This window comes from Peromyscus maniculatus, chromosome 10, assembly GCF_049852395.1.
Source record: "Peromyscus maniculatus bairdii isolate BWxNUB_F1_BW_parent chromosome 10, HU_Pman_BW_mat_3.1, whole genome shotgun sequence".
Taxonomy (NCBI): Eukaryota; Metazoa; Chordata; class Mammalia; order Rodentia; family Cricetidae; genus Peromyscus; species Peromyscus maniculatus.
Genome location: NC_134861.1, coordinates 38,355,015 through 38,376,518, shown reverse-complemented (window position 1 = coordinate 38,376,518; position 21,504 = coordinate 38,355,015). Strand labels below are relative to the sequence as shown.

Here is a 21,504-nt window from a genome sequence, read left to right as displayed (position 1 = left end):
GAAGCAGAAGATGAACAGGAAGTGTAGCCATGCCATAAGGCCTCAAGACCTGTCCCCAGTGATCAGCTTTCTCAATGAAGGCTCCACCTTTTAAAGGCTCCTAACCTTCCCGAACAGCACCACCAACTGGGGTCCTAGTGTTCAAATAAGTGAGTTTATGGGGCACATTTCACTTCAAATCACAACATCTACACACATACTACTCAAAAGTTGGAAAATAAATTTTGGTTTTCCTTGGTTTCTATTTGAAAGTGCTGTGTATCATATAGATTTGTTTCATATATGCTCAATTTTTATGCTTTTGTAAATTCATATTCTCATCTCTTCTTCCTTCTTTCTCTCATTCCAGTTTTCTTTCCTTTCTCATTTATACCCAAGGACATATTATATATTGAGAAGACATTGACTTTGGCCTGTGGCATATCTGGGTTCATATTGACACCACTATGAGCTATCACTTAATCTTTCCTAATTTTTATTTTTTTGAGTACCCTTCTTAAGTGGGTAATTATACTTCATTTAGACTTTGCTGGAAAACCTGGGTCTTGGAATAATGATGGAATATTTTTATACCAACATGTTTTGGATGGTATAAATGAGAAAGATGTTCTCTTTAGAATTAATTCTGTCCAGGGTGTTCTGTATAAAGTAAACATCAGGACAGGGTATTTTTAAGATAACTTAGTTTAAAAAATTAATGAATGAAAAGGAATCCAAAATATTGCATAGTATATAGTCAACATTCATCAACATTATATTATGCAATTATCCATAGCTGCTCAATTACTTGTAGTCTCATGAAAACTGTCATATAGGTAATACTATGGTATGAATGATGGTGTTCCATCAAATTTATGTGTTAAAACCTAAATATTCAATGTATTACAAGATTAGGACTTTAGAAAGTAGTAACTATAAGGCTCCTTTCTTTCTTTTCTTTTTTTTTTTTTTTGGTTTTTCGAGACAGGGTTTCTTTGTGTAGCTTTGCGCCTTTCCTGGAACTCACTTGGTAGCCCAGGCTGGCCTCGAACTCACAGAGATCCGCCTGCCTCTGCCTCCCGAGTGCTGGGATTAAAGGCATGCGCCACCACCGCCCGGCTTAAGGCTCCTTTCTTATGAATGAGAAGAGCATCTTTTCTTCACAGGGTTCACAGGAGCTGTTTTATCACAATGCCCATAAAGAAGCAGGAAGAATGTACCATATTGGAAGCAGAGGGAAAGTGTTCATCATGCACTGAATCTGCTCTCCCTTGTTGCTGGACTTCTATATAAATCATGTTGTTTATCAATTACTCAGTCCAGAGAATTTTATTACTAACTGTCTGAAGAGGCTAAGGCAGGTAAGTTACCTCTATTTATTATTACCATTATTATTATTATTATTATATTGTTATTATTACTTGCAATTGAAGATTGAACCCGATGATCTGTGCATTCTAGGTAATTACTCTCCCATTGAGCTGTATCCCCAGCTCTCTCCTAAAGCTAATTTTTCCTTTACAATGTACCTTCTAGAAATTGTTTTATCTTTAGGTCAGCAGTCAAAGAAGAAAGCTATATGTAATGATTTGGATGATTCTTCAGAAATATTTATTGCTCTCCTCCTGTGGATGGGGTAAGTATATTAGTCCCTTTGATGTTGAGCTTCTCCATGTGGCATAGTTTGGCCAAAAGAATATTAGAGGATGGTCCGTAAGCAGAGGCTTAATTGTACTCCTGTAGGTTGTTTTAGCTCTTGGTTCTCGTGATGACTGTGAGGAAACCATTCTCCATAAAAATGAGAGACAAACTGGGTAAATCTGAAACTTACCTGTGACTTGAAGCCAAGCACAGCTGGCACATTTATTCAAGTATAATAATGCATATTGGTGCTAGTCTCTTGCTCCTGGCTGGCTTGTTATATGGTGTTGAAGAAGCAGTTGATTAGTACATTGCACACATCTTTCTTATTTGTGGTCAAGATTTTGCTTTACATATGCCCCAGGTATGAATTTTATAGACAAACTCGTACTTTGTTTCATATTGATTTTTGTGCATTGGGCTCTTCAGCTTTGTTGGTAGAAGATAACAGAAAGTCCTTTAGTTTAAAATCATCAACTTTTAAACAAAGGAAGCAAGGGGGAAATCAGTTTAGTTAAATTTCCAGGTGTCATAACATGCAGCTTGAGCACATTTTATTTTTTTCTAGGTGACTTTCAATAATTTAATGTATCAGAGGCTTCAGGATCCCATGAAGTAGATCACTGCCGGGAGAGCTGATGGCAGACAGGAGGGTTAGGTAGAGGCCTGAAAGTGTGGTGCTGAGAAGAGTTGAAAGTGATAGGTTGGTCAGGCATTTGCCATGGCTGGAAATAAAGACTCTTCTCATTTGCACAATCATGGGACTTGTTCAAAGAGTTTCTGTGGGAAACAAGGGATGAAATTAAGCCATGGAAATTTTTGGCCAAGTCATGAAAACACATTTTCCAAAAAAGCTGTTAATTTGATGGTGGAATGAGTCACAGCCCATGGGAAGGGCTGAAAGTCACATCAACAGAATTACTCAAAACTTAACTGGACAATAAAAAATGTATGGTTAAGGCAAACAGCCCTACATGGTCAGGCCAAGCAGACACTGTGTCCCTGTATGAACTTTTCCTTTGCATTTCCAGGCCAATTCTACATGGAAAAATACCTGGTACCTCAGGTCTGAGGAAAGTGGGGCCCAGTTATTTCAGGGCTGGAGAACTTCTCAGTTTCACTTGTCTTCAGGGTCAAATCGTTGAATGGTGACCAGAATTTCAATGCCACTGTGAGGGCAAGGCTGGCACCTACCAGTAGATCTTTGGAAAATAAAGTTTCTCACTAACTTAAACCTGGAATTTCCCAATTTGAGGGAAAAAAAACATAAGGTACTCAGTCATTAATAAGGACATTCTGGTGGAGCTCACATAGTAGAAGTGGGCAGGAAGGTGGTTTAAGAAGTAGAAACCCAGCTTTGTGAGGGTTTGTTTTTAGGTATACAATGACCTTCCACCAACTCCTCTGTTATGTTTAAAAGGAGAAAGTGTGATAGGATCCCCACACATTGATAAACTGCAGACTTCCTGGTAGACACCAGGATGTCTCCACCTCTCATTTCAATTCCAGCAGGCCAGTGAAGTTTGTCCCACATATCTGGTGTAGAGCATGCAGAGTAACCACAGCTCCAGTTCCTTTCTCACAGGGCATTTGTTTTGACTTGCATAGTATATTCATGAGCATAATGACTCCACTAACACCTGCCCTCCTCCTCAAGAGTCTACAAGCCTCACACTTAGGGGAGACATAAGTAAGGTAGAAACTCTTGGTTTTCATTAATTGTTTTCTAAGGAATCTGTTTATAACACTTCCTGTGTTACTGATCTAATGATCTCTTCAGTGGCTTCACTAGTTCTCTGGAGAAGTTTAGATTCTTCCTTATGGCTCTGAAGACCTCTTATGTCATGGGCCCTTGCTCCCCACCTGGACCCCACATCTCTCTGCTACCATTTTTACTCTTCAGAATGGCCCAACTTACAATTCCTTCTTATACTTTAGTTCAATTTCTCTTTTGTTAGTTTTCTCGTCCCATCCTCCAAAACCTTTGATCAAGCCAACCTGAGACTGTTCTTTCTCAGGAGAAACTGGGAACAGTTAAAATCAGAATAGTTGCTCACTGCCTCTTGGGTTGACAAGAGAAAGCCCATGAACATTCTTATATCAATAACAATTTTATATTATGACCAAGTCCCATGAGCTCCCTGTGGTCATTCTCTAGACCCTTCTCTTTGGTGCTCATCAGCATCTTCAAGGTTCCGTAGGTAGTTTCCTCCACAGACCTGATTGCAATACTTTGTGTGTATGTGTGTGTGTTCAGCTCAGATGATATATTATTGATATTTTTCCTTAACATTTTAGACATTTATTTATTATCACAAATTATTGGAGAAAATTCTATGACCAGACATCATTATAGAATGTGAGCCATTAAGGCCTGTGAGTCATAAAGGAAGGACAAAGAATATTATATAGAAATATCAAAAGAATTGTGATGCTGTCAACAAACCATCCCCAGAAGAACCAGGAAAGCATTCATAACCTTCAGTGTACAATGGCTGATATCTAACCCCTTTATAAGTATGCTCCCTCTCACATCATCTCATACTGACAAGAGCTCTTTGAGGGAAGTATGCTTGTCACCATTTTGCACCATTAGAAACTGAGGTTGAGGAATGTGGCATACTTGTCCAAAGTGACAGCTTATTTGTACCATACATAAGACTGCTTTCGTGTTTCCAAACTCTTTTAAGTTGTTGAGATTTGGATATACTCAGTGGAGACTTGACTCATGTACAACTTAACCAGTTTTTCCATTTTTTTTGTAAAGGAGAGCACAGTTCATTGGTCTAGACTGAATGGTTCGTATTGGCATAAGATTGATCAGTAAATTACAGCTTTTATTGTCAGGGAATTAGTTGTTTTTTTTCTTAGCTTTTTATATTACAAGATAAAAATCTAGGAAATGTATTTATTGATGATCATGTCTCCTCTGACCTATGAATGTCTTACATTTTCTTAGTTTTTATGACCTTGACAGCTTCAGAAGATTAATAATAAGATATTTTGTAGTATGACCATCAATTAGGGTTTATCTCCCCACCTCAACTCCATGATTGGATTGGATTGAGTGTTTGGAGGAAGGAGTGTGTAGATGTGAGGAACCCATGTCTCACACTGTGTCAAGGAACACAGGAGGTCACAACGGCTTATGTGGGCCCACGGCAACCTTCAGTTCTGGTGTTTTTTAGGGGTGTCCTCCACAGGGTTATGGTTGGGCTCTTGCCATGCTGTTTTTCAGAAGAAAGTCACAGTGAAGGGTGAGCAACTAAGCTCTGTCCTGAAGAGCAGAAAGTGTTAGTAGAATTCTTTTGTGAGCAAGATTAAAAATGCATGCTTGATCTCTTTTTAAAAAAAATATTTCTTTTATGTTTAAGATTATAATTCCTTTGTTTCCTCCCTTCCTTTTCCTTCATCCAATTAAGGAATTTTCAAAGTAGGAGCATTATGTAAAAAAAAAATAATGATAACAGTGTGACTCATGAAAAATTGGGGCCTTCTTTCTACAACCTGCATTCTTCAATGCCTTTTCTTTTTTGCCTGAGCTTGTAGAAAGGGTGCTCCTTCAGTATCTGTCATGTATGTGCTTGGTGAAGATGAAGAGCATTTTCTCAGTGCCCAGGATCCTCAACTGAGCTTCATCAACCAGACTTTAAACTACATGGGAAAGACCATGCCACGAAAAAGTACAATTGCCAGTGTTTCCATGGAAACCAGCGTACAAAAAGGCTGTTTGCCTGGAGAGGTCTGCTTATTTTGTTTTATTTTTATGAAAACCTATCAAGAATAACCCTCTGAGATGTGACGTTCTGTTTTCACAAGCACAGTCAAGGTGTCAGACAGAGCCCAATTTCATATTCCTTGAAAACAGAGCCTGCTGCAATGTTTGCTGGACTTTTCAAAATGTCACTTTCAACCAATTTTATGTACAAATGGGTTACAGTCCCAAGAAAATATTGAGAAAAAGAGGAAACAGTTTCAAAATGTAATATTAAGTATTATTACATTGAAAGCCATTCAGGGCAGAAAGCCTTCCCACCTGCCTTCCAACTTTTCAAACACCAGGGCAGCAGAGTATCTGTGTGATATGCGAAAGCCCATCTTTACCAACTTGAGGTCAGTGGAAGCCACTTGTTCAATTGTCCATTCATCTCCCCTCCTTAGTAACCATGCTTGCTTTGGTAACAGGACCTTGTAGCCACTTTCAAAGGCATCAGTGGTCCCAGTCTTTCTTTGGTTCATATTTCAATTTTTTTTTCTCCACTATGGTTGCATGATGCATATACTTTTCCCCAAATTAGAGCTTTAGACATGGGAGAATTTATCACAGGAGGTTTATTGAGAAACATTGGATTGCAGGGTATTCTGAGACTCATTTCCATCTTCATAATATCTTCATAATATATTCATTTAGAGGACTGAAGGCTTCTTTCTCAGATCTGTCATTTTAAAATATGCCCCATCTCACACCACTGAGGCTTTGATGCAACCACGTCTGAGCAGCAGGCTTTCAAGGTTGTGTCATGACAAGAAGTAGGGATAATTTAAAGTGATGGGCCCAATTTAAAAACAGAAGCCCAGTGTTCCTTATTTTGAGGACTGGGCTCCAGCTGAGGTACTTTGTGGCCTCCAGAGCTTCTTAGAGAGTTTTTCAACTTTCACTTCAGTCCCAGGAAAATGAGACTTTCCACCAACAGTCCAGGTGGGGGCTTTGCCCTAAGTAGACATCTACAACTGAACTCAAGGGGTAGCATGCAAATAAGTGAGGTTTTTGTTGACTCTCCCATGTTTGGTTTCTTCTGTTGGCATTGCTTATAGTTTATAGATACATAGTCTGTGCACAGATATTTTTTAGTTCCCACATGAAATGTCCCCAACATTTCATCTTGTTGCCTCAGTGAAGTGAGAATCAGAAGTATTAAGGACAACTGTAGAGGGATTATCATCTACGTAGAGGGTCCCTTCCCACTCTCTATGCATGATTCTCTGTGCTGCTGTGCAAATACCTCTGCTGCTATGCTTTGAGTTGTGGTCCTAGAAATGGTGTGTTCAAATATTACCTGTCAGTGTTTGTGAATACGACCTTACTTAGAAAAATATTTGCTGGGATTTTGAGTGGAGATCATCCTGAAGTAACCAAGTGAGCTTTCAATGAACTCAGATAATCTTAAAGAGACAGAGGAGGAAGAGCCATATATATGAAGAGGTGAGTCAAGAGCCAATGGAGGTGGAGACATGGATTTGAGTTACATTTTCAAGTGCCTTGGGATGGCTTGTGGATTAGTTATTTCTCTGGTGCTGGGATAAAATACCAGGACCAAAGGTGGCTTGAAAAAGAAAGTTCACTTAGGCTTATGACCCCAGAGGGCTAGATAGCTATTAAAATGGGGAAAGGTGCAGTGGCAGGAGCAGAAAGCTAAGAGACCATATCTCAGGGCACACAAGAAACAGAGAGAGCAGGTAAAAGTAGCGCAAAGTTATAACTGACCCTTTCCCCAGCTTGTCCATAGATGTACACTTTGTCCAGCAAAGCTGTACTTCTTAGGGTTTCAGTAACATCCCCAAACACTGCCAGCAACTGGAGACCAAGTGTTCAAATCCAGCTTTTGAAAGTAGCATGAGAAACTTGCAGATGCCACTATGCCTCTGTTCTTTCTTGGGGAGGGTTTCTTAGCCCTGGTCAGCATGGTTTGCTATGGAGAGATTTTGGTGCTGGTTTTTTTTTTCTGTGCATTATATAATGTTTCACTACACTCTGGCTTCTACCAGAGATGACATTAGTAAGTTCACCAGCTGTTCTGAGCAAATCTGTTCCCAATTGATGGTGACAATGAAAAGTATACCCACCTAGTGCCAAAGATGTGCCTCTTGTGCTGTGGACATGGCCCAGCGCCTATATAAAAGTCAAGGCATGGTAATTCATGTCTGAAACTCTAACACTGGGGTGGGTAGGGGGAGATGGGACCTTTGATGCTTGATGAACAGTAAGTCAAACCATTTGATAAGACATAGGTTTTATAAGAGACCTTGTCTCAAAATGAAGAGCACACCAATTGGTTATCCAATACCAAATGGTCAGACCTAAAAACATACATATAAATAATATCATACAGTATGAACAGGCTGTATTTATATATTTAAGAATCTGTATCTATATACCTATATAAATGTAGCAACAGTTACTGAAAAAAGAGGCCATGAATTTGAAAGAGAGCCAGGAGGGATATAGAGGAGGCTTTGGAAGGAGAAAAGGGAAGGGGGAAAGGGTGTAATTGTTTTATAATCTCAAAAAAATAAAAGAAATAATAAAGAAGTAACATGGGGAGCAATAAAGACACCAATATCTACATGTACACACACACATGTATTCGTGTACAAGTGCACACACAGAAATACACACACACACATATGCTACAAACATCACAATTTAAAGAATGCATCTTGAACTTCCATTGGTGTGGGGGCACTTCTCTGTCGGGACCACCTTGGCACTTGAAGCTTCTGAAGCCTCTCTTGCTTTTCAAGTCTGAGAACCCATTCTCATTTGCCATATTTCCTTTGTGCAAACCTTGGTTAAAGCAGCAGCTGGGAGTCTTTCTGTATTTTCTGTCCACACCTCTGTTTTTCTGCAGAGCATAATGTTCTGCAAGAGAATAGAATGTTATCTTCACATCTTTGTTTCTCCCACACCTAAGGCTTAGTGTGAAAAGAAGGAAAGAGCAACATGAGCATCCTGTGAGGCCCCCACTGAAGACCAGCATGACCCATCAGCCAAACACCTCAGTATGAGAAAGAACTTTGTCCCCAGATCTCAGTGTTGTCTCCTGATGAGCCAGGGTGAGCCAGAGAGAGCCTAGTGTAGACCACACAAAAAAAGCTTCTTTTGTACCTCTGGCCCACAGTCAGTAATTTGAATAGTGTGGGCAACTTCTGCGGTCCCTTTGCTGGGTCCAGCATTTTGTAAGCTTGTTCTGGGGCCCAGATGCTCTTGGAGATGGTCCTCTAAGGAAGGGTCTTCATGACCACAGATGTCTAGGAAAATTTACCTTCTAGAGTCCCCCTTAGACATTCACCAGGCACATTAGTGTAGACGGGCGATCAAGAAGGGAAGCTTGTTGCACATTATTTAGGTTAGTTTTCTAAACTTACCAGACCACGGAAGTTATCAGACACAAGAACTTGGTAACATCATGAAAAGTATTTTAAGAAATTAATTTAAATCTGTACCCCAATCTAAGGCAGCGTTTGTGCACTGACCTATACAATTACTAAATTAACATCTAGAAATTAGTTTCACATAAACATAAGATTTGACTTTTTTTCCCTATCTTGTAGAGTTGGCTAGAGCAGCCGGGCATCTGCTTTAAATGGCTAAAATGTCCTTTGGTGAATTTGAACCCCTACCATTCCCTTTCACCTCCTGAAAGATGCCTTTTATTATATGCTATATACTCTTTTTATGGTGTGAGAAACATTCCTATCTTAGCAATGGAGATAAAAAAAGAGATGCTTAGGTCGTGAATGTAGGTAATTGATATCTTGATACCTGGGCAGGTCTACCTGTTACACATTAAAACTTTCACTCTTTCTATGGTGAAGAGAGGCAAAGGAAAACTAAACTTTAGGCCAAGCTTATCTGAGCAAACAGAGACTCTTTCCTGTAAGACATGAAGCCACACAACTAAGCAGTTAGAGTTCCTACTAGAAGTGGGGACTACCCATTTTCTCCCTAAGGAAGATCCCTATGAAGTGAGGGATCATTAGAAATAATATAATTTGGTATCTGAATATGAGGGAGGGTATATGAATATGTGAATTCCTGCTAGAGATGGTAGAAAAACAAGTTAGGAGACTAGAGAATGCAAGCCGTGGTCACCACATCTGTAGGACAACCTACTGAGAAGCTGGGATTCGCTGTGGGACTTCATAAGTCAGAGCAACATGCTGTTCACCTGAAGTATATACAATGAGAAGAAGCTGTTTCATCACTTCTTGGGAAGTAGGAGAAGGGTTTGGTAGTAGACAGGGAAGAGAAATGAGATGTAGTAAATAAAGCACCCCTTGGAGCTTAGACTTACTGGATTGGAAGGATATCAGCAGACTCTGGGTTACCTCTTCTGAATTCTAAGACACAGACAGACTTTCCCACATCTGAGGGTCATGAAAGTTCGATAACTATAAAGACTCAAGCCAAATAAGGTTTGGAGAAGTGGCAGACATCAGAGGGTGCCTGGGAAACAAGTTGGGTCCCTCTAAGCTACTCTGGCTGAGGGACTGGGGTGAAAAAAATGCAGTGTTTTGGGTGTCCAGACAGGCATTTGAATTTCAGTGTCCAAGCAATAATAGCACCTTCTTCTTGATATAATCTGTCTTTATGAAATTGTTCACATTTCCCTAAGAGTTAATCTGGCCCCTCATCACAACCAGTGCAATTAAAGTGTCATTCACACTCTCAGCTCTGGGCTTTAAAGGGCCTCAAATAAGACCTGAGGGCCCTTTAGGGAATGAGATAACATTGTTATTGGTGTGAAAGGCGGGTGAGGGGGCAGAAGTTCAGGGTCTAACCCAGGGAAGATAAATCGTCCTGTGCTGAGCAGAGGCCTGGCCATCTCCCAACGATGTGGACTTTATATACAGAATCTGACTTGAGATTCATTAAACCATTCCTATCCTAGCCACCAGTGCCCACAAAGACAGATCTGTGCAATCTCATGCTGCAGGAAGTCAATGCAGAATTGCAGGCCCGTGAAATGAACTAGGCTGACAGGAACACACAAACAACCAGGTCGTAGGCTTTGCCCCATGTCCCCCTCTGGTGTTTATTTAGGAGTGGAGGTCCATTAAGTGCTCTTCGATGGTCCTCTGATAACATCCCCACCTTTGGAGGGCCCACCAGAGATGGCTGGCTGCCCTCAAATGTGGTGGCTGACATTTTAGGATGCACTTAGCGATGGGCTTGTCCAATACAGTGCAGAGGACAAAAACCACACACTGTAGAGTTACATCTGATAGTCCACACTTAGGATGGCAGGACTGTTACAGAACTTTCCATTAATATGGAAGGTCTCTTTCTCCTGTGACAATATTGTAAAACATGGCCCTAGAGATTTGGGACTAGAGGGACCTACATTTGGCACAGGCTTCTGATGTGTCAGAAAAACGCATGATGAGATACATGGGTTTTATCAGTAGTATAAACTTTGAGCTGGGGATATAGTGACATAGCACAGTGGTAGAATACTTGCCTAGCATGCATGAGGTCCTAAGTTCAATCCCCAGGACTGCAAAAAGAATTTATAAACTAGCAAAATATATTGTATGAAAAAAATTAAATTAAAAAATAAGTTAAAAAAGGAAAACTAATAGTGCAAACTTGGAGGGACCCGGAGGTGAAACTGTTTACCCCATTAAACTTACATTCTTAGGAACCAAGTCTCCAAAATTTAGAAAGAGAAGTTTAGCTATGAGGACCGCAGCCTACCCCTAAATCATATCTCTATTGGCTTCCTCCAAGTAGCCCAGTGTTTTGTTTACACTAGCCTCACCTTTGTGCCTTTGGTCACCACCTCTTGTCTCCCACATTGCTAAAAGGACTTGCCTTTTTCTTCTTTTAATTCTCTTTTTTCTTAATAATAACCAAGTACTTGGACCTGCCCTGGTGCTGTGGATGCTGCAATTAGCCACTCTGAAAATTCTCTGTTGTGGACCTTACATTTGAGGGATAAGGCAGGAAGGGGACAGACAAGGTGAAAGTAAATGAATGTGGGTGATACCTTCTGAGAGGGATTTATGCTATAAAGGAAGTGAGATGAGGTGATGGGAACCAGAGTCATGGTGGACAGATTTAAACTGGGTGGTGAAGGAAGGCTCCCTGAGGTACTAACAATGATCAAAATGGTGAGTGGGACACTTGGCTTTGAGGCAGCTGTTCCATTTGGAGAGGTGGCAGGTAGTGTGCAAGTGAAACTGAGGGACAGAAGTCCAGAGATCATGGAAGGAATGTATCCATGGTACATATAGGAGATGAGGTCACAGAACTAAGAAGGGCCATTTTCAGGGCTCTGAAGGTCATGCTTAAGGTACAATGTTCAAAGTACAATGGATAACATTGAGTGCTGTGGATATTACTCTGTATAAATAAAATGCTGATTGGCCAGTAGCCAGGCAGCAAGTATAGGTGGGACAAGAGCAGAGAGGAGAATTCTGGGAACAGGAAGACTGAGTGAGGAGATGCCAGCTTGCTGTCCAGGAAGCAACATGCAAAGGCAACAGGTAAAGCCACAGAACATGTGGCGACATATAGATTAACAGAAATGGCCTGAGTTTAAGTGTAAGAGCTAGACAGTGGTAGGAAGCCTGAGCTAATGGCCAAGCAGTTTTAATTAATATAAGCCTCTGTGTGTTTATTTGGTTCTGAGCAGCTGTGGAAATGCAAGGACACAGGAGCTGGGTGGACACAGTAAAACTTCAACTACAATTGAGTATTTAAGTGGGGCTCAAATGATCAGATATGAATAAATCATTTGGTTTAAATCTCTTGAGTTCAAATGTATCTGGAGCTATAGACATTTGCTGGTAGAATGAACCAGTCCTGGGGTCCTGGCCTCATAGTACTAACATACACAAGTTAGGGCATATGTTCTCACTGATGGGGAGCCCCAGGACAGTAGGAATCACGGCTGAGTTGGCTCTGCTTCCCACAGTGCTTTGCACACAGTGCCTTGATGGTAAATGTCTACTTCACTGGTCTTAATTATGAGCTCTTGGAGGTTAGTAACTTCTGGCCAGTTTACTTTGTAAAGTTCCAGTGGGCCCTTAATAAAAGTCCTTTGATGATGAATTGAGCTCTTGGAGCCCTGGTTCAAATGGATCATCCCACAGGTGGCTTCTACCAAGGCAGCAACTAATCAAGGTGAACGTGACCAAAAGAATTTATTCAAATGACTTCCCCATGGTCATTCATTTTCCTGCAATGGTTTTAGCATATTGCTTAAAGGTTCAGGCAATGAAACCAAGGTGAAAACCCTACACTCCATCTTGTGTGTCCAGAAATAACCACACATTAAAAATGGCTGCTCCCCCAACTTCGAAATTGAACATACTACATTCCTGGGAGTGGGGTTTCAGCTTCTTTACATTTATGACGCAAATGCAGCCGTCCGTCCTCCCTCTGGTCTATAAAGGCGAGACTCATTAGAAGGAGGAAATTTCCTTTATCATTAATAGGCCTCACTCACATGATAAAAACCGTCTCTGCTCCTGCCTCCTTCGAAAACTCCGATTCTCATTTCAAGCAGTTCCCACATAGACTATTTATCTTCCACAGTTTCCCAACTCTCAATGGCACCATTATATCCTTTATTTGGAATCATAAAACATTGAGAATAAAAAAGAAGCAAATTAATCCTCCCAAGGGAGAAAAGGAAGACAGCCCCTGCCAGCTTTTAAACTGTAGGTTGGACTGGCTTCGAGACACAGTTTTCTTTTTCAACAGCTTAGCCAGTGCGGGGAAATGAATGGTTCTGACAGAGAGTCCCGCAATGAAATGCAGAACTATGCAAACGTGTTAAAAACTGACATCTGCGAGTAAAACCTGTTGAAAGCCTAAGAAATAAACAATGCGGGCTGGAATGGGAGCCCCTGGAAGCACCAAAATGGGTCACTCTGCTTTTATTATTCACGGTAGAAAAATAGCTTCCACCATGATGCGAAAACCACAGTTTCCTTTATCTGTGGATCATGCCAGACTGAAAACAGTCAGAGAAGGAGAGTGGCTGGGAGAAGCGGCAAGTCCAGGATCCTGTCTCAGATGCTGGCTAGCTTGGCGCGAAATTGCATAAGTCACTTAACCTCGGCGTGACTTCTGCCCCATCATCAGCCTGGAATTAAGGAGTTGGCCTTTCCTCTTGGGCTGTGATCTGGGCTTCCTGGCTGCCAGTTAGAAAGTATGCTTTGCCCATTGCAATTTGCTCTAAGGAGTCTCAAGGTTGTTGTGAAAAAAAGGGATAAAAGTCAGTTAACAAGCTGGCTGCCATCAGATCAGCCAATGAGGAAGCAAGGCCACAGAATGCCTCAAAGCGAATCTTCAGGTTTGGGGTTCTGGAAACAGATTGTACGGCTAGTAAAGCTTTTAGTTCTTAAACTTTAATTGATTTTTTATTACCTTTTAGATTGTAAGGTTCAGTCCTGGGACAATGGGTGGATATTGTGTTCTCATAAAGCAAAATGAGAATCATCAACTTGAGAAACTGTATACACATGGAATATAGTCGGAAGTCTCTCGGAGATGATCTGGTCTAGCAAGTTTAGTTTTCAGGGAAGACACTTGTAGATGCTGAGGTCTGAGTCACTCACCTATGCTCCTGGACTCATTCATGGGTCAGACAGTCTTGCCAGCTTTGAAACTGGACTTGGACCGTGGTTACATTAGTTCAACAGATTGGACATGGTTCTTCCAAGATGGCTGACAACACTGGCCACTTTTACCTAACAGTCCATTTGATGGTAGGCAGGAGAGATCCAAGCACTATGGTGATAATGTCTTTTATTATGAAAAATGCATTACAAATGTCAAAGGGGCATCATTTAGAGAAATGGTGGGGCATAGCTGTTGACTGCAACATTGGAATACAAATCTTCCAAAATTTTGCTTTAGTTTTTCCTCCCTTCTTCCTTCCCTTTCTTCCTTTCTCCCTCCTCCCTTCTTCTCCTCTCTTCCCTTCTTTTTGATCCTCTCTCACATCTTAGCATTGGTTTAACTGAAGAGTCATTCTGGAGAGAAAGCCCTGCAAGGCTAGGGCGAGGCTCCGCTGGTGACCTAACATCCAGAGGAAAAACCAAGAAAGCAGAGGCAAATGCAGGCGAGACAGGAAAGATTTACTCTGCCTTGCTAATTTTCAGAAGGAAATTAGTAAAATTGATTCCAGCAAAAACTCTAAGTGGACAAATAGAAGAAAAACAGATCAAGAGTTGTGAATATGCTGGGCAGAGAGCAAGTTCTTAGAGAAATCGTTCCCTGAGGGAGAAATAAATATTTAGGAGAAATCATTGACTGTAAGGGTCGTTAAAGCAAGGATCACTCATAGGATGGAGGCAAGCACTCCTGTCAGCCAAGTATTAATCTGGAGTTCTACACCCGGTGGCAGTAGCATGATTAGTTATTGTGGGTTCTGGAAGAAAGCAGAATCTCTGGCTATAAAGCCATGGAAATATGTATTTTTAAGTACTATAAAAGCCATGGGCAGCAACTTTCCTTTTCATCCTGGGGGCTAGAAATAATACACCTGAAAGGACAGATGAATGGCAGAATGTTGGCCTTCAATGGGGCATTAAACATTCTGTGCCACATTTATGGGGTTTTCCTGTCATTAATTCTAGGTAAAACAAACTCTAAAAAATGTTTTGTTGTGCTTTTAGACCGTGTTTATTTTCCGCCAACTTGCTTTTCTTTGCCTTTCTCCCCCAGCTAGGTTCTCGTATCTGTTATGTTTCCTTGTGTCCATCACACTCATGGCAATTTTTTTTAACTGCTACCTCTGGCTTGCCACTTTTCTTTTTGATTCTTTGCTCCTTCCTTGGCATTCTGTCTTTTGGGCTGGCTGCACGTGTTTGGACCCATGGTAGGATTGGATGTGGCTGATCCGGTTGTTGGGAGTTTCTGTGGTTTGCTTGTGGCGCCCTGGCATTGGCCTGGTCTTGGTTGGCCTGTCCAGAAACTACAAAGATTGGGGCAACCTGAGTCCCTCTGTTACTAGGGTTTCCAGTCTACAATTGATCGTGATGGTAAGGCCTTGTATTTCTTTCTAGTTTTATTTGTGGACTTCTGTCTTAATTTGGTCTGTCGCCTTAAACAAAAGGACCTCTCTGTATGAGCAACCCATCTGTTTTCCCTTTTCAATTTGATGAAATTTACAGTGAAGGGACACGGGATGGTATCTGGGGAGAAGCAAGACATAAACCTTGAAACACCTGGCCTGTGGGTCTCTATTCTGCCACTCAGTGTTGTATGAGGTTGAGAGAGCCTTGGAGCTCTCTGATGGGCAGTCTTTAGTGATGATCTCTGCTCTGTCTCCTGAGATCTGTAGTGTATCTACTAGAGAGACACTAAAAACATCGGTCCATCTCAGATGATGTCCATCTCAGACAGTGCCACACAACAGCTGCGTTTCTGAAGCCCCCACCTTCAGCTAGCCTTCTGCCACCTAGATCCTTATACCCCAGCTCCCTCAATGACTGTGAGTAGTTGGGAGACAAGAGGGTATGGTAGTCTGTATCTCACGTGAAGTCCCATGATCCATCCCCTTCTTTCCTTCTTTCCTTCTTTCCTTCTTTCCTTCTTTCCTTCTTTCCTTCTTTCCTTCTTTCCTTCTTTCCTTCTTTCCTTCTTTCCTTCTTTCCTTCTTTCCTTCCTTCCTTCCTTCCTTCCTTCCTTCCTTCCTTCCTTCCTTCCTTCCTTCCTTCCTTCCTTCCTTCCATCCTTCCTTCCTTCCCTCCCTCCCTCCTTTCCTCCCTCTCTCCCTCCCTCCCTCCTCATCCTCCCTCCCTCTCTCCCTCCCTCCTCATCCTCCTCCTTCTCCCCCCCCCCTTTCTTCTTTCTGGGAATGTTAAGCAGAACTCAGTGTTCAGTGAATAAACATCCCGTTGTCACCATGCAGAAAATGTCTCCCAGACACACTCTTCCTCTGCTCTTGATCTTTTGCAGCTTTAATCAGTCCCCCATGACTAACCAGCAGTTTATGAGTGTCATCAAGCCATGTCCTTTCTGTTTGAATGTCCTCAGTGACAACAGAATGAAATACTGTGAATTATCATCACATGTTTGCTGATATAATGAATACGATTAAATTAATGAATTTAGGTCTAACATAGGCAGTTTGTCCAGTGCAAGGCTTATCAGCATGTTCTGAAGAACTCTACAAACAAATCAGAATTAAAGCAGAGTATTAAGAAGTATATGTACAAAAGACAACATGAGCAATCTTACACTAGATAAAGGAGTAAGCAACATTTGATTTCACTGTTATAAGAAAGCAAACAGCACACCCTTCACTGATAGGTTGTTATGGCTTGGAATCATCTTTGTATTGTTAGAAACAATCTTGTTGGCGCATATCACTTCATACTGACATTGTGTATCATAACTTGTAAAGCACTCATATGCTTTGACATAGCAATTCTATTACTGGGAACTTATCAGAAGGAATTAATTCTAAGTAAAGGTGTAGTTATCTATAGTTTTCCATAGGCCTGTGCATTATTATGATGGAGCAAAGCTGAAAATCTCTTTTTTAATAAAAAAGATCAGATTCAACCTTACACGAACACCTATGTGAAATGTTTAACTACTATAAAACGTATTTCGGAAGGCTCTTTTTTTAAAATAAATTGAGTTGGAGGTTTAAATGCAATATCCAAAGATAGAATATTATCATCATTTGGTAGTAACACTAAGTAGAGGAGAGTGGGTTGAGTGAGAGTTAAAATTCTAGGGGCGGTGTGAGGACATTTGTCTGGCCCTGCCTTATCATTCTTGATTGTTATAGTCTTCATATACCAAAAGGGCAGTTAAAAAAAAAAAACCTTTCAGTGTGGTATCTGATGTGTCCAAAGTGCAGGGTCTATTAGTTATAAGCTGCTGTAACACAGTATCTGGGATAATCATCCCACTAAAGGACAAAGCTTTGAGGTTGTGGCTTAAGTTTCAGCATTTCCTGTCCTACTCATTAGGCCTTGTCACTTTGGGCTTGTGTCAGCTCAGCATATCATGGTGGGAACATGTGGGAGAAGGCCCCTATATACCTCCAGGCAGCCAGGATGGAGAAAAGGGGGGGGGGGAGAAAGAGAAATAGGATGTGCAAGAGAGGAAGAAGTGGGGAATGAATCAAAACATCCCCTTCAAGAGCTCTTCACACCTAGCCCCCACCCCAGGGAGCCCAACTTCCATCCACTAAGCTCACATCTTGACGGATCCACCACTTCCAACTATTTATTACGAAGTCTAGGACTCAGTCTTTTACATACAGGGTCCAGGAACCTTCCAGATCCAGTGTGTAGCACAGAGTTTAAGCCTAAATGTGTGTTCATGCAATCACTATAGATAGTATTACGATTAGCAAAATTTACTATGTCTAAAACTCAGATCAAAAGGCCAGGACTATAAAAACTAGTTCAGACTGAGTGTTAAAAAAGTGTTAGGTTAGGCCGGGCGGTGGTGGCGCACGCCTTTAATCCTAGCACTTGGGAGGCAGAGACAGGTGGATCTCTGTGAGTTCGAGGCCAGCCTGGGCTACCAAGTTAGCTCCAGGAAAGGCGCAAAGCTATGCAGAGAAACCCTGTCTCGAAAAACCAAAAAAAAAAAAAAGAAAAAAAAAAGTGTTAGGTTAAAATTCCATCACAGATGAGAAAGGGATGCTGGAGGTCTTATTCCTAGCTGAGGAGCTGTTAGCAGGTGTTGGCTGCTGGGGAGGGAGAGTCATTTTTGGGGGGGGAGTGGTCCTTTTAGATTTCCAGTGCTCTAGTGGATGGCCCCACACCATGTGCATATGGGCAGCACTAATTGGACTCAGTGGGACTTAAAAAAGGAAGACATGAATTTGGGAGGGGGACATGTTGAGCAGATTTGGGGGGAGTTGGAGTGGCAAAATGGGGGATGATGGATAGGATCAATATATATTGCTTGTATGTATGGAATTCTCAAAGAATAAGTGAAAAATATTATTAAAACATGACTTCTATATGCCAAGTGGAAAATGGATTGAAATTCTTTAAAAATAAAGAACAAAAAATGGGCCCACGTGTTGCTCCCTGCTGTGGCAGTTTGCAGGAGGGACCGATTGCTGAGACAAGGCAGGACTGGGGGTAGTTTTTGAAGGATGGGAAAGTAACAGCAGAGGAAAGGGATGGTGTGGACAAGTAGGGAAACCGAGTCAGGGTGGGCTGTCGGGAGAGGCTGCTGATTGGTAGAGAGACATGTTTATGTGAGAGCGTGTTAGGATAGATTAGGTGGACATCCTTTAGAGGACTTTCTTGGAATCCAGTTTTCAAAATAAGTGGTTTTTTTTTATATTTTATTTATTTATTTTTTTTATTTTACAGTACTATTCAGTTCTACATAATAGCCACAGATTCCCTTGTTCTCTCCCTTCCTGCCCCCCTCCCCTTCCCCCCAGCACACCCCCCATTCCCACCTCCTCCAGATCAAGGTCTTCCCCGAGGACTGGGATCGACCTGATAGACTCAGTCCAGGCAGGTCCAGTCCACTCCTCCCAGATTGAGCCAAGCGTCCCTGCATAAGTCCCAGGTTTCAAACAGCTAACTCATGCAATGAGCCCAGGACCTGGTACCACTGCCTAGATGCCTCCCAAACAGATCAAGCCAATCGACTGTCTCACCTATTTAGAGGGCCTGATCCAGTTGGGAGCCCCTCAGCCTTTGGTTCATAGTTCATGTGTTTCCATTCATTTGGTTATTTGTCCCTGTGCTTTATCCAACCTTGGTTTCAACAATTCTTGCTCATATAAACCCTCCTCTTTCTCACTAATTAGACTCCCAGCGCTCCGCTCAGGGCCTAGCCGTGGATGTCTGAGAGATGGCTCAGAGGTTAAAATAAGTGTTTTTAAGTGATGATAAGTATTGAAACACAAAGTTTTGGAAGTAGAAGGCCAATGCTTTTCAGGATGCTTCAGGACGAAGTGAAAGCTGTAAACAAATGGCCCAACACCCATTTGTTGGAAAATGAGCTAGAATCAGTCATTTGTATATTCATTTGAATTTAAATCTTTTTCCTACTTTTTTTTAAAAAATTAAAAAATTATTTAAAATGTTTACATTTACATTTGAATAGACTGTAGCCCATTGTTTTGTGGGAGAAGATAACTAGTCATTGGGGGATGTAGAAAGAACTACATACACTCTTAATTCTGACATTTCATGCATATATTGTCATCAATTCTGTCTATATATATAATACCACTTTTATCATAAACACATGACTTAATTTGATCATTAATTGACTCATTTATCCATTCATTCATCTAATTATCACTTACTCAGCAACCTTTTGCTAACTAAGTGCCTCATGGGAACAGAATTGTAGGCCACTGGAATTATGAAAGTAGCTGTGACAAATCCTTGAGCCTGGAGATCTTAGATTATAGTGCACACAAGACCTCTTGAACTACTCTGTCAGTATTTGTGTGTGTGTGTGTGTGTGTGTGTGTGTGTGTGTGTGTGTGTGTGTGTGTGTTGAATTAGATAGATACAGAGTGAAATAAGATGAATATTCATGGTATGGAAATTTCATATCCAGAGGTTTTGAACCTGCTAGGTAGCTAAGTAAGCCCTCACTAGCCATGAGTATAGATTCTAAATTGGATACTGTGAAGTGCCCTCAAGAAGATCCCTCCCAAGTGTTCCTAGCCTCATCCCACACCCCATGCCTTACTCTGAAACTGACAGTTAAATATCTTCAACCAGAGTTTGCTTCTGAACATGCAAACATTTCACAGCAGTGTGCTTTTGTGAACGGGCTGTAAATAGTCTCTGTTTGGAAAAGACTTCTTCCATCTCTTCTGGTCCCCACGCTTGTCCTAATCCTGCTCCCGTTCTATGCTCCCTCTGAAGCCTTGCTGGTCCTTCCCAGGTGGAGAAAGCCACTGTCTTAGATATGCTCAAGGGGACCCTTGGCCATGGTGTAAACCCACAGTTGTCAGGCAAAGAGGAAAGCTTGCGATTTTAAGGACAGAGTTGACCATGAATCCAGGCTCCAACCTTGTTTACAGACTTCTTGACTTTAGTCTAGCTCTTCTGATTTCTACATTCCTGCCTTTTTCTCCTGGTGATGTAGCAGGGCTGGTGGTCATGTCACCAAGAAAGGACTGATCTCTGCTTTGAACATGTGCGTGCTCAGTATTTGCTCATGTAGCTTCACCGTTTTCCTCTTTGGTATGACTGACTCCACTATATTTGGTGATTGCCACTGTACTAGTTCCTTCTCAGTACCCCATAGGATTAACTTAAAGGAAGATTTATTCTGGTTCACTGTTTTAGTCCATCATAATGGGGAAGATTTGGAGGAGTTCATTATAGTGGGCACGTGGGGCGGCTTGGGCTTGTTCTGTTCATATGTTGTTAGATCTGGAGGCAGATAGCTCAGACTGGAGCCCAAACCACTTATCACCGTCAAGGCCTAAGCAGCAAGATGCATTTCTGCCAGCAAGCCCCCATGTCGCACAAGTCCACAACCTCCCAGATGGCACCACTGGCTGGGAACCAAGCACAAACCGATAAACCTATGGAAGGCATTTGGCCATTCACATACTTGAATCTGCATCTTTTCTAACAGCCAGCACACACTTCCCAGAAAAAGCATGGCATAGTGGCTGTGCTGGGGGGAGTCTAACATCAAACTGTTGTGTGAGGCTAAGGCTTCTACTTCCTAGCTAGGCGGAGGGAGGTGACTGGCTCTATGGCCTGGTTTTCTCATCTGTCAAGTGGAGATAATCATAGTTTCTGCTCCCGCAGGGATGCTAGGGGTTTCCATAAGGACCTGGCATTGGTAATCCCTCATTAGGGGTGGCTATTATTAGTAGGTGTTTGGGAACTGCTTATTGAGAGGCCAATGAATAGGTTTTAGTGTGTGATAGTCTGAGGAGGCCTGGCTCATGCGAAGGTGTTTATTTGGTTCAGGATGGCTGCTTCTTGATCTATCTATAATTAGTTTATAGTATGTTGAGAGGAAATACTTTCTGTGATGCTCAGTGTCCAGAATTCCTGCAGGGCAATGCTCCCGATGCTTCACACACCAAAGTGGAAATTGTTTTGTGGGTTTTAGTAATATGGCTGAGTTCTATGGTGAGTAGTTGGTAGAAAGTACAGATTTTCCTGTAA

The 21,504-nt window shown here is 41.7% G+C and overlaps 1 long non-coding RNA gene across 1 annotated transcript in view; it reads left to right on the top strand.

Moving 5' to 3' along the window:
• The window catches only part of LOC121832747 (uncharacterized), a 185,311-nt gene that overhangs the window by 128,844 nt on the left and 34,963 nt on the right, over window positions 1-21,504 (top strand). Inside the window, exons 8-9 of the long non-coding RNA XR_013042873.1 lie at window positions 1,146-1,340; window positions 1,534-1,615. This is a non-coding gene — a long non-coding RNA (uncharacterized LOC121832747). The remainder of the gene's footprint in view (window positions 1-1,145; window positions 1,341-1,533; window positions 1,616-21,504) is intronic.